The sequence below is a fragment of the Schistocerca gregaria genome, chromosome 5 (genome assembly GCF_023897955.1).
Source record: "Schistocerca gregaria isolate iqSchGreg1 chromosome 5, iqSchGreg1.2, whole genome shotgun sequence".
Classification (NCBI taxonomy): domain Eukaryota; kingdom Metazoa; phylum Arthropoda; class Insecta; order Orthoptera; family Acrididae; genus Schistocerca; species Schistocerca gregaria.
Window position 1 is genome coordinate 514,328,444 of NC_064924.1, and position 14,998 is coordinate 514,343,441.

Genomic DNA, 14,998 nt, shown 5'->3' on the forward strand with positions numbered 1-14,998 from the left:
GGACAATGCACGTCCGCATGTATCCCGTGCCACCCAATGTGCTCTAGAACGTGTAAGTCAACTACCCTGGCCAGCAAGATCTCCGGATCTGCCCCCATTGAGCATGTTTGGGACTGGATGAAGCGTCGTCTCACGCAGTCTGCACGTCCAGCACGAACGCTGGTCCAACTGAGGCGCCAGGTGCAAATGGCATGGCAAGCCGTTCCACAGGACTACATCCAGCATCTGTACGATCGTCTCCATGGGAGAATAGCAGCCTGCATTGCTGCGAAAGGTGGATATACACTGTACTAGTGCCGACATTGTGCATGCTCTGTTGCCTGTGTCTATGTGCCTGTGGTTCTGTCAGTGTGATCATGTGATGTATCTGACCCCAGGAATGTGTCAATTTAGTTTCCCCTTCCTGGGACAATGAATTCACGGTGTTCTTATTTCAATTTCCAGGAGTGTATTACGAATACTGCCAACAAACATCATTGCTTCCAAATTTACAGAAAGCCTACCACAACAGACTGTATTATCAATGCACACTCATGTCATCTAAAAGCCCACAAACTCGCGAACAACTGCATTTCACACATCACTTATTTATAATGGTAACTATGTAAACATGTAACATCGCTGACCCACTGTCATCCAACTGTCAGAAAAGTAGCATAGAGGGGAAACAAGTAACATCTGATGTACATCTCCACTCTACACTAGGGAGAAAATAATAATTCCAAAACAGACAGGATATGAGCGCAATGATGTTACATGAAAGATAAAACACCTAAATATATATTATAAATTTTCAGATCATAGTTACAAAACCTTTATATTAAGACCACCGTTTATCCTTGTATTTACAGAGCACCTCATGATAGCACTTTTCGAAATGGGCTTATTGTGAAAGAGATAAAATATAAACAATTTACAGAGCAGTGTAGCTGGCTATTATTCATAAATAACCACGTCATTAAAAGAGATATGTTGCTCTGTGGGCCCCAAAGTAAAAAGTTATGTACTTCAGTGTCATACCACGATATGAGAAATTTGCTGAAATATGATAGGATAAGAATAAAAATGTTAAAAGTCATAGAATGCATGAAATTCATTAAGGTTTGTTTAATGAAGAAACTCATTCCAGCCTACGTCTACATCAAGATTTCAGCAGAACCAATGCTGGTACCTCATCAGACAATATGGAGCAAAATTGTGGATCCAACAAGAAATTAACAGTAAACTGTCTTATAAGGAACACCTAAATTAATATATGTATGTGAATCACCTAAAATTACGTAACAATACTACTCCATTATTTTTTGATACCATGCCACATTTCATATACACCTATGTGCTGTAACATCAGCACCCAGATCCGATCCAGACACAAAAGTAAAATCAAACGCCTCTTGGACCAACAATATCCCATTGCCAAAATTAATGACATAATTTCTCGTTTCAATTTTCTTAAAAAAACGATCAACATGACTGAAATTACACTCAATGACCAAGAACTAAAATTATTGGATAAAGGCTTAAAGTATACTACCGAACCTTGATTCCACAACAGTGTACAAAAACAATTAATAGCATCTGCAAAAGTAGCAATAGACTTAGCAAACTTACCCATACAACAGCAGAATGAAATTACTATCAACAGAAAGAGCTAAAAATCAGGAAAAGCTATAATACCTATTCAGACAACAAAAACACTACTCCAAATTAATGAAAAATTAACGAATAACAATTCCATAGCAGTTAAGTCAGATAAAGGCAATAGTCTAGTTACCATCAACAAAACTGAATACATACCAAAAGTTTACGATTTCTTTGGTAGCAGTGGTATCTCACAAATCAATAGAAACCCAATAAACAAATTTGTAACCCAAAGCAAGAAAACCATGGAAGCATATCATACAAGACTTACAGAATATGAAACAAACAAGTATACTCATGAACCAGAGAACACCGAAAAACAAGGGTTTGACAGCACAAAAGAGGGAAACACCACTCGACGTTTCTTTGAAAACACTCCAACTTCAGTGTTGATAACTGAGTTTCTGAAGAACGATCCATCATTTTCACATTATTTTGCAGACGATTTCAAGCAGACGTCAATTCGGCCTTGAAAAGTTTCTAGCTTACGCCATAGCAACCGGCCAGATGCCACGTAAAAGAATACCCCTGGTACAATACGCCAACAACAGTCCATAGACTGTTGATCCACGGAACAGACATGATGTCTTCAGCCATTTTACCCATCGGTCAACTGTCAGAGGATGCCGAAGACCCAACTAGTAAGCTGATAAAACAATATCACATGAGTTTTCCTCGAAAGTGTGTTTAGGAGAATGTTGGTACCCACTGACCCCTACATTTCTTCTTTATGCAAATCATCATCAAAGACACTGAAGAGTTTGTCGCCAGAAGCCTTTGCCCTCTTTGTTCCTTAGATTATGAAGATTCCAATGCAGATGCTTAGAGGAAACAATCTTTGAAGGTGATGATGATTCGGTTGAAGAACCAGGAGAAGAAAAATATGATGAAGATGAAAAAGAAGAAAAAGCAACAACTTGTAATTATAGTTATAAAAATTTACTTAATAAATAATTGTAAGTGAAATGAAATTATTTCTTGCAATAAATGGTTCAAATGGCTCTGAGCACTATGGGACTTAACATCTGAGGTCATCAGTCCCCTAGAACTTAGAACTACTTAAACCTAACTGACTTAAGGACATCATACACATCCATGCCTGAAGCAGGATTCGAACCTGTGACCGTAGCTGTCATGTGGTTTCAGACTGAAGCGCCTAGAACCGCTAAGCCACCTTTCTTGCAGCATTTTACAAGATCTTCCATCCTCTGATTGGTCCTTTTTTCGAGAATTCCATTTTTTGAGCTTATATTTTTAACCATTAACTACAACAACCCCTAAAAATTGACTTTATATAAAAAAATCCGTTTGTCAATTTTTGTCCTCTTCGTTTTATCTTGTTTTCCAATTAAAACTCATAATCTTCACCAGCAACCTCGATAATTCCCAGAGAAATAACTTTTATATGAATGAAATTACTTTGATCAATATTTACCCACCATCTTGGATCAGACTTCTTTTTCACTTTTTGATATCATATTCTTAATCAGCAGCTTCGCTAAGCTGTACCTACTAACTTTGGTACAATTTCAACAGTTCATTATGTTTTATCCAGCTTTTTGGCATTCTGGCCCACTGTGGCTGGTTCAAACCCATGTCTAGCTATCCAGATTTAGATTTCCCGTGATTTCCCCCTAATATCTCCCAGCAAATGCCAGGATGGTTCCTCCGAAAGGGTACGAGCCATTTCCTTCCCTTTCTTTGACAGTATCCGAGATCATGCTCCATCTCTAATGACTTAAATGTCAATGGGACGTTAAACCCAATCTTCCTTCGTTCCTTTTTCCCCTAACATGAAGTCCATGAAAGGCTGCAAATGGTCTCCAAGTAGCCATACATAACTATTTCCAGTTAATGGTCGATTCATTTGGACCAGAGGATGCAGTCGAGTCCATACCATTATGGAGCCACGATCAACTTCCACAGTGCCTTGATGACAAATTGAGTCCATGGCTTCACGGGGCTGCATCCAATTCGAACCCTCCTACCAGCTCTTACCAACAGAAATCGGAACTCATCTGATCAGGCCACAGTTTTCCAGTCGTCTTCGTACGCTGTTTTAAGGATATCAAAAAGTCTGTCCATGTTGACCTTGTTATAAACTTGTTCTGCAGCCAACGCAAAAGTCTTCCTAAGACTGATATCAGGGTGCTGTTTTTGCCTGCCATCTCTGGTTTCTTGTCAAAGCGATGTGATATTTTGGTTCCCCTCTGTAAACTGGCGTGCTGATCTCTATAAATCGTTCGCTGTAAACCAATTTCTTCACTTTTACATTTCAAAAAAATAACCAAGGATTTTTTGTTCATGCTCTTTACTGAATACACTTCATAAGCTTTCCTTAATCTCAGTGGCAGCTCGAGCAAAGTTATACCAATGTGATAGTCAACAGTCTTTTGACTGCAATGGTAATAATCGTAACTAAATTGAATGTATTAATTTTACCTATATAGACTCAACTGTTTACATATATTTAATTTTTTAAGTAATAGTTCAACATTGTGAGGAGTAAGGTAAAATGAAATAATGGTGGTATCTGCAAGAATCGAACCTGGATCTGGTAATTACAAGTTTATATTCCTTTTTTATTTATGTGACTCGAACCCAGATCCACTGATTACTAGTCTGTGCTTTTGCCTCTACCTTTTCCCTAGAACTCTTCTTTTCATCCTATTAAGTAGAAGACAAAATTGCTTAGCTCTTGTAGAAAAGGCATCTTACTCTTTTTCAACTGTGACATTTTCCATCTCAGCAACAGGGTTCCATGTTTTTTGTTCTGATTTCTGGACATATTTTCTACCACCTTGATGCCCTTGTGTCTGAAACGCTACCAGGTGGCTGCAGCATCTGTTTTCAACAGTTTTTTGTATTAGACCAAACGGAACAGAGATGATTTTAAATAACATGAATTAAAAATAGTCACAATGGTTATAGAATGACCAATGATAACTTTGTATATAGAAAAATGTAGAACTCAGCCTGTAGTATCATGTGTGATAAATGGTAGAAACTAATTCTTAGAGGGCTAAACATTAAAAATCAACTATTGGGAAAAGTGACCAAGTCGACCATGTTTCCCAATGAGTAGCATGGCTTTTTCCACGGTGGGACACTATCAATCCAAAAGAAACATCAAGTAACTATCCAAAAGAAACATCAAGTAACTGCATTTGTAAGCCAACAGATGTTGTTTAAACATGAGATTAGATCAACGTGTTGTTCTACGTTTTAAGGGGGTAAGAACAACTTACCTCATATCAGACGACTGAAAATCAAAAAAGCCTTTAAGCCTTTGCTAAAAAAATATCAGTACAAGCTTCGTCTGTCAAAGTCAATGAAAATAGTGACAATTTACAATGGAGCTAGTCTGACCACTTCTTGGCAGGTAGCAGCACTGTTCTGGGCAAAAAAATGCAATGGCCACTTTTCCTGCCCACTTATCCAACGTGCTCAAACTAAAATACTGTTCTTCATATCATCAATATTTTGTTACAGATGTAGCACATCATTATCAGTGGGGATATTTCCAGACAGGGTGAAATATCCAATTGCCAAAACCTTTTACAAGAGAAGTAGTAAAAAAGATATTAATAATTACTTACCAGTCTCACCTTCCATCACAAAGGTACTGAAAAAAATTATGTATGCAAGAACTGTAACACAACTCTCTCAAAATAAAATACTTAGTCTAATTTTGGTGCCCAAAAGGGTCTCTTTGTACATTATACCCCTTTTCAGTTCACAAATCAGACTACACAAAATTTGAATGAGAAAATATTGCCACCCAGTACCTTCTGTAGCTTGTTAAAAACATTTCATTGTGCAGTTCACAGAATTATTCTAGAGAACGTCATATGTTACGGTATTTAAGATTTTGTTGGTTACTAGTTTTCATCCTATCTAAGTCAAAGGGTGCAGAGTGTTACAGTTTGAAACTCGGGGAGTCTACACAATGAAACAGCATCTTTGGAATGGGGTAGAATCGCTACAGATGTACCACAAGCATCGATATTGGGCCTACTCTGGTTCTTGTTATATATAAACGATCTTCTATTATATGTCCAATAAGCAGAAATAGTTCTCTTTGTTGACAAAGCATGTATTATAATCTGGCTTAATGAGGCAACTTGGAACACTTAAATCGTAAATAATATTCTCATGAAAATTAATAACAGGTTATCTGCAAATGAACTGTCACTCAAATGAAATAAAAGGCAAGTCAGTAAGTCACAAGGCCTGTCCATACCATTACAGATCATGTATAAGGGTAAATCAGTACAACAAAAAGAATATTCTATATTATGGGTGTTTATAGTGATAAGAACCTCATCTGGAAGTTAAATGTAGCACAACATCTTAAACATCTTAGTCTTCCAACTTCTGCTTATGGATTATATCAGATTTTGGAGATGAAAATTTAAAAGATTGACTTACTTATTCTATTATCATTCTTTAATGCCCTGTCGCATCATTTTCTTCAGTAACTCGTAAGTGGGGGAAAAATGTTTGCTGCACAAAAGGATAATGTGTGGTATCTACTCTAGAACCTCTTGTAGAGAACTTTTTAAACAGCTGGGTGTACCTGCAACAACCTCAGAGTACACATTTACTGTCTCATGTAATTTATTGTCACAAAAATCTTTGCTCAATGGCCCAGTGTGATAAAGAATTTAAAGGATAAGAAAATTAACTCCAAACACAAACGGAAATCTTACCTGCTTGAAAACTACATCTATTCCTTAGAAGACCTTCTGAATCTAAAGTAGTGTGATTTTGTGTGTGTGTGCATATGTGTGTGTGTGTGTGTGTGTGTGTGTGTGAGTGTGTGTGTGTGTGTGTGTGTGTGTGTGTGTGTGTGTGTGTGTGTGTGTGTGTGTGTGTGTGGGTGGGTGGGTGGGTGGTTGGGTGGGTGCATGTGTATGTGTGTGCGTGGGTGTGTACTTGTGTGTACCTCAAAATAAATTTTTGTATGTCATCTGTAAAGGACAATTATCCTTTCCGCATATTGGAGACCCTGTTCAGCTGTGCAGTTATAAGGAAAATGATGATCACAGACAGCAACATCCTTTTTGCTTAGCAAACGTCAGTGTATATTTACCTGTCACTTTTCCCTTTGTAGAGATACACTGCTAGTATACTGAGAGAATATCTGTCAGTGGACATGACGTCTAATGAGACTTGGCTTGCAGGTTGGCTTATGAAGTACAAAAAATATGAAATGATCTTATGGGAGACCCCATGTGGGGAGCTCGGCCGCTGAAATTGCAAGTCATTTTTAGATGACGCCACTTCGGCGACTTGCGAGTCAATGATGATGAAATGATGATGAAAGACACACAACACCCACTCATCTCGAGGCAGAGAAAATCCCTGATCCCGCTCGGAATCGAACCTGGGACCCCGTGTGTGGAAAGCAAGAACGCTACGGCAAGACCATGAACTATGGACTTATGAAGTACATATCACAACTGTCTACGATAAGGGTTGTAAAACTCACTCACAAAAGTACCGTCCAAACTCACAGACGTCCATTTGTTGCAGAAACTAAGAGCATTTTCTAAGTTCAAATACAGTGAGTTATTTTCAACAGAATGATAACTTCCATGCCAACCAGTATAACCTCCGAAAACGTTATTTTGTGAAACTGAACTTGCGCTTCTCTCACACGACATCCTGAAAGCTATGGATCAATACAATCACGAGCGTGCAGTATTTTCAGAAAGGTGCAATACAAATAATTTTTGATGTGTACTCAAGAACATCCTGCAAAGGCATTTTCAAGGAACTGGGAATATTAAGTATTACTTCCCAGTATATTTATTCCTTAGTGAATTTTGCCATAGGTAATATGTCTCTTTTTCACACCTACAGCGGACTTCAGGGAATCAATACTAAAAATACGATAAAACTTGACAAAGATTTAACGACATTTGCTTTGGTGCAGTAGCCTGTCCATTATACAGGAACACATGTTTTCAATACATTTCGAGCAGTCACAGAAAGATAGGTTATTAATAAAGTACAGTTTAAGGAGAAGCTACAGGATTTATCGGTTGCCAAATCGTTCATCTGCATTAGTGAAGTTCATACTACAGTCGATTGATGCATATACAATATCAGTGAGATCAAATAACATGAGTAATATGTGTAACCTGATTTCTTCACATCTGTAGTGCAGTAATGTGATGAATGTAAATAAATGTTGTGAAGTGATTTCCCATTTGATGATGTGTAGCTACAGTAACCTATGAATTTATCATCTTAGGCACTTCAGTGTATTCTACATTTATATATTCTGTGACAAGTTTGTTACTGCCTCTTAAATGAAAATATGTTTAAGGATACAGTTTACTTATAAGTGGTGGAAAAATTGAAATTTTTTATCACTTTATTAAATTCTATGTTCTTTCCTGATTACATTGATATATACATTACAGTGTTTTAAATGAAAAATGAACTTTATATACCAAATTTTAATGTTACGGTCCTGTGTGCCTCCATGCTCCTTTATTTCTGTTACAGAAACCACTATTATTTCGAAAAGAAATGTGAACTTTCTGTTTCTACTGATTATACGTATGATGCTGACAACACTTCAGGTTTCTAGTGTCTGTATATGATTATCTTTGCTAATATTTACTTTTGTTTCGCTAAGCAGCTTGTTCACGTGTTAATGAATATTTGTTGCCCAATTGTTACATATATTTGTGGAAGTACATATCCTTTAGTGTGCCACGCATCGAGAAATTCAATAAAAGGAAATTCCATGGTAATCAGTTCACAAATAAAGTAAGCCACACTGTTGAAAGTAACCTATGTATGAGTTCTTTAGGGAAGAAACTCCAACATGGCGCGTCTCCTGGTGATTCAAACTTATGTGTTAACAATGACTCTGTCTGTAGTGGATTTGTTGTTGTTGATGTGGTCATCTTATCGTCTTTGATAAATGAAGTGGCGAAGGCGTAGGCTGTCTGGAAATAACTGAACAACAAAGTAGCAGGAAGGGTTTAACGTCAAAATTAGTTGGTCTGTGTAGATCCTACAATAAATATACCTCGAAAATGACTTCGAACATTGTGCATAATTCATATGATGTGAATTTGAAGTCTACATATCCAATGTGTGCAATAGGAAAATGAAAAAAGGCTGCTGAAACGTTATGTAGTCTGATGACCTTCCTCCTCCTCCCAGTAGGTACAGTAAGAACTTAAAAATACTTAAAGGTGTCTTGATGGTTGTATCTAAAGCATCTATGAAACGCGAAGTAGAAGAAATTGTAAATATTAGTGGAACCAGGGACATTGCTGTTGCACTTGACGGGACATGGGAATGCCAGGGCCATCGTTCCTCGAATGATGTTGTAAGTGCTACTTCTCTGGAGAATGGAAAAGTTGTTGACATTGAGTGCTTTTCTAAGTACTGCCACACCTGCCATAGTAACACTGAAGGACATATTGAACATCAGTGTTCTGATAATTATGATGGTTACAGTGGAGGTATGGAGTGTGATGGAGCTCTACAAATATTTCAGAGGCCAGTGCCCGTTTATAACGTTAGATATACGAAGTACTTAGGCATGGGGACTCTAAATCTTTCAATAAAATTAATGAGTTCAATGTTTATGGTGATACCTTGGTAACAAAACTGGAATGTTGTGGACATGTGCAAAAGAAGATGGGTGCTAGATTGAGGAAGCTATGAAGAGAAATAAAAGGAAAGTTGCTGTCTGATAGAAAATCTCTGTCTGGCCAAGGCAGATTGACAGAAACTGAAATAGACCTCTTTCAGAGTTATTATGGATTGTCCATTAGACGAACTGCACCTCTGAATGATGCTACAGCAACGAAAATGCTGTGTGGGCCACCTACTTTCATAAGCTGTCCACAGATGACCACCCTGTTCATGTTCTTTGCCATAAAGGAGCACATCATTGGTGTGATTACCAAAAGCCAAAGAAAGTGGTCAAATATACCATCATAAGCATTCTCTTCCTGAGCCTGTTATGAATGAAATAAAATCAATTTTTAGAGACCTGAGTGACCCTGTTTTGCTTAGTAAACGTCTTCATTGGGGCACTCAGAATACAAATGGAAGTTTCAACCACTGTATATGGGGAAGATAACCCAAAAATGATTTTGTGGGGCTAAATACTACTAGATGCAGTGATATGTTTCAATGATGGAGTGATAGGAAGGTTGGAAGTCCTGAGAAATTAAGGCATAAAATGTGTCTCTAATATGGAACATCAATTGCTTGCAGCTGACAGACAATGGGTGCATGAAGCTGAAAGATTTGCTCTTCAAGTTACCAAAGAAGCAAGAAGTGCTAAAAGTAATACCAAAAGGAAGCTTGAAGATGAAGAAATGCTGCAGGATGAAGACTATGCTGCAGTTTAATTAGACTCATATTTTCATTCACAATTTCCCGCAAGTTGTATTTTTCAGGGACAAATATTTCCTAAGGTTTATAAAGCATTACTCTAATTTTTTCTGTAACTTGAAATAGTCCATACTTACATAGTCCACCTAAGCTTTATTGCAGAATCAACTAAATTATAGTAAAAATAACATTTTTATAAGCCATGCTGCGGCTCGCATTGGTGCCGTTGGTAGGTTGGCATCATGCAATAGGGATAGTGGCGACTTGGTTTTCTTTTTGTGTTTACTGGCGCCACCACATTTGCTAGCATTGTCTGTCAGCGAGTGGCAGCAGCAGAGGATATCGATATCTAGTACCATGGCACTATCTTTGGAAGGAAATCAAGTGTTTTCCGGGTCGGAGTGTGTCGGGGAGTTCAGTTAGGATGAAGCAGCAGTGTGGTCCAGCAGTGTGTCCACATTCCAGGACCGCTGGCGGTACGCAGATACTGCTGGATCGAGGGGCTGTAGTTGTGAGGGCCACAACCTCGTTAGTCCACCAGACCCAGGACATCTGAGTTGAGTGAACAATAACCCAGTGGCGAAACCTCCACTATTATGAGATCATGCTGCTTGTTCGCGCGTTGCAGCTCGCAGCGTCACTGAGACGAAGAGCAACGAGTGGAGTGTTTAGAGTTGGCGAAATTAGCCATCTTCCACTTCTTATTATTAATCATTGAATTCCTTGTTTTTATTGGTGAAGTTCAAGTTTTCTGCCTAGTGGCCACTAACACCCCAGTTACCTGCCCTGGAGGTCAGCGTATTTTTGCAGCAGTGGCCCTTTCCTCGCCTTGCCGCTGCTGTCCAGTAAGGTGTGTAGTTCGACAGCCTCCTTGATTGTGGTTCGATATGATAATTCTTTTGGACTACTTTGGTTGTAGTGGTTCCTCCTGTTTCTGGATGTTCTAAACATTGTGATCTGAAGACACAGTACCGTCTGCTGGTTCTGCCTTGCCTGGGTTATCCCATCATTGTATTGGTTATCAGATGTTAGGTAGGTTTTGCAAGAGTGTTGGTCTGCTTTTAAACTGTCACTAGTTTGAGTTGCTATCCGGTTAATTGAATACAACTCTTGGCTGCCTGTCTCATTGGTTACGAAGTTGAGCGACCTTCCCAGGCCGATCCTTGGAGTGCTGTCTGAGGGCCACTTCTCTCTTGGTTTGATCTGATTGTGATGATTGTTTTTTTTAAAGGAATATTTTATTTTTGAGTTATTACTATTGGGGCCTTCAGCCAGCAAGTAATTTGAATTTTGTTGTCAAAAAGGCCTTCAGCCATGAATGCATTTTGTCTTAACAATTTTTATTTGGATAATGTCTCTTAATAGCGAAATTTTGATGATTGTCTTTTTTAAAAAATATTTTAGTATCTCTTGGAGAAGTTTAACTGTTCTTAAGAATTTGCTATCCAGGCCTTCAGCTGTCAAATCTGATAATTGTTCCTTATTGTCAATGTTATTTGCAATTGTTTCCAAACAAATGTACATGATTTAAGAAAGAACTGAGCAACCAACAGTAACTGAGTAAGGCCCTGTCCACACCGAATCCTGTCTTTCCCTCAGTCCCATGTTTTATTTTATTAGGAAAAAATTATAAAAATTAAAATGTAAGATGTGATATTTTTTCATCCTTGTAATATACATAATAGGTGCAGTTAAATAGGTCTGGTATCTCAGTCATCATGTCATGCATATCTGGTAAACATTTGGTCGCCTTCAAATGCATAAAATTGGATTAAATGTATCTCAATTTGCGGAAGCATTTTGGGAAAAAAAGCATCAATTTTTTGTAGTTTTTTAATAATCCTAAGAAGGTTAAAAACATTCGAAATACTTGTAATTTGTTTAGAAAGTGTGATTTATTACCTGATATCAGCAAAAAAGTCTGTAAAACATATACATTATAAACAGTGCCACAAAGAAATAGGTATTGATTTTTACATAATACGGAGCTGGAAAAGTACTCTGTATCGTTTTACACATTTCAAATCCTTCATGACTAGTTCATTTTGGATCTGTGGAAGGGACATTATCACCTCTCTTTTGTTTGTAAATGTTCTGTATCCTTGAGACCCTCCTCACTATGGTAATACAGAACGAAAAGTGTATCTAAATTAATCTAATCTTCAGGAGCTACTGTTTATAAATTAATATGACTCATATTTGGAGATTCATGACACTGAACCCTACCTTCCTTCTTTTTTTTCCAGAGGCGTAGAGATGTGAACGATGATTCTTTTGCTTGTGACTATACAGTGCATCATGAAATTTTAGCACAGTATCATAACCACAAATTCCAAATACGTCTCTGAGACCTGAAAATATTCGTAACATAGCTGCAAAATTTACTTATAGATGGCTGCAAAAGTACTTATTGAACTAAAACAATTAGAAGGAGTCTTGTATCAATAGCCCGATTGCATTCCACGAGAACTGATCAAGCAAAAAATCCGGAAAATGCACCTCCTTGTATAAAGAAAAAGACTCGAGAGAAGGTTGAGAAGCACTTATTAATAAACAATTTGAAACTTCAGAAAATATGAATAGTTTAAAAATTAGATCAAGCGTGATGTACCAGTTCTGTTGGACTTTAACATCTTTCACACAAACAAATGAATTACTACAGAAGAATGGAAAAAACTAAAATAACTGTTACACAAACCATTAAAACTCAGGAGTGTCTCCTGTATTTCCTATATCACGAACTACAGACAACTCGAAAATACCAAATTATTTCAAGACAAAAATTAACAGCAGCGAAAAAACGGTTCAGAAAAGAAAATATTACGTCAGTACCACGTAAAGAATCAAAGCACATCGTTCTCACACATAGTCGACAACCCTTCACTTCTGCATATATATTCCCTTGCACAGAAGTATTGCTTCCATGTTCCAACGACTTGGAGTTTGCTGCACATTTAAGATCATCCACTGTTCCATTTCAGCGCTATTATACGTCTCAGGAAAAATATTATAGAGAGATGATATTCCTACAGATTCACATTAAAAAATGGTTCAAATGACTCTGAGCACTATGGGACTTAACTGCTGGGGTCATCAGTCCCCAAGAACTTAGAACTACATAAACCTTCCTAACCTAAGGACATCACACACATCCAGGCCCGAGGCAGGATTCGAACGTGCGACTGTAGCAGTCGTGCGGTTCCAGACTGTAGTGCCTAGAACCGCTCGGCCACTCCATCCGGCTCACATTAAAAGTAATGTTTGTTTCTTTATTATAATTTCAAGTTAAAATACCCTTTCCTTATGATGCATGTACGTTCAGACACTGCCATGTCAAAGTTTGTCAGTCATTTCCTAGGAATGTGAACACCCATCACTCGTTCCATAAACAATATGATTTGTTCACAACAATTTGCACATTTTGTATGTACCACGTAAATATGGGCATACTGTGCAACCTTAATTCGCCTTATGTAAGTGTATTTACGTTTATTACCCTTGTCATTTAATTTCAGCGTAAGGTCTGACAACTGCATATCCCACTGAATAGAATATTGACTATTACCAGTCAGAACCGTTCTGGCAATAAATGTATTTCAAACCAGAGCTGTTATTTAGTTACTACATAGGAAGATGGTTTCTGAAGTTAAGACAAGAACATAATAGACTTAATATAAAATTTTTGTTATGTTTTAAGGAGTCTGAATTCTACACGAATTCTACAAATAGCTCCTTGCTTCTCATTTTCATTTCTCCAGTGCTGTGTGACACTGCAGTAAAGTGTGTTTATGCCTAACCTACTTTTATTGAAAGTAATAATGTAAGTTTGCAGATACATGTCATGTAAGTGTAAATGCCAGTAGCACATGCATATAAACATTTGTCAAAAATCTGTTTTTCACAACGTTTCGTAATTCATAGAGGAGATATGGAGATAATAAATTTATTTGTCAAAAAACTTGCAGATATGCAGAGGTGATTTCGAGTTGTGGTAATGACGAAATTTATTCAACTTAAGAGTGAACACTTTAAAAAATTTAATTAGTATTGATTACAATTTAATAAAAATATAATTAACGTTGAATGTGGCATTTCCAAATTAATAATAATGTGTTTAGCTGTGCCAGTTGCAAAAATATAAATAGAGAACATATAATGTTTCATTGTTATAAAATGTTCTTCATTGTGCCACAGAAAATAAATGCGGTTCCTCTTTACAAAACAACTGATATCTTTTCAACGCTACTACTCAAATAATGAAACAATATTACGCACATCTGACTAACGACAATTCTTAGGGTCACTTTCTGCTGTAAGTTATTGTTACTTTGACAATAAGATTGAAATTGGCAGGTAGACTGTGCAGGAGAATTTAAGTGCACGTCAGTTGGCAGATAGCAATCGATCTTTTACTCTTTCTTACCTTCTTTCTCTCTCCCAGTGTTCCGCATAAGTTTCAAAGGGTATGCCTATACGTCTGATCCTTATACTTTTCTTGTCATTCGAATTATTAATGGCAAATTCCATAACTGCTACATAACGTTCTCTTTCCCCCACACAATCGACGCTTCAGAGCACTACTATAGTAACTAGTATTTCTTAATCTTTACAGTATGACAAACTGAAAGTTCCAGTATCTACTTAGAAATGAACCCTTGAGAATGCTGCTTAGAATGTTCTGTTGTTTCATCGTTATTAGGTTCTTTATAGCTGAAAAAATTCCATAAATTATTTTAGAGATGAGAGTGTTGATAAATGTGGTTAAGTATGACATTCGAGACACTTAAGATCATATTTCACCGAAATTGTACTACATCACAGGAGTGTGAATGTCTTTGTTTCATTAATTCTGTTGACAGTAAAAATTCCTCTATGATATCTCTTATTTCCAAAGCTTTCTGACCTCGTGAATATGGTAATATGTAAGCACAAAACAACAAAAAATAGGTCTCAGGAAAAAAATGAAGATTGTATGCTAAAA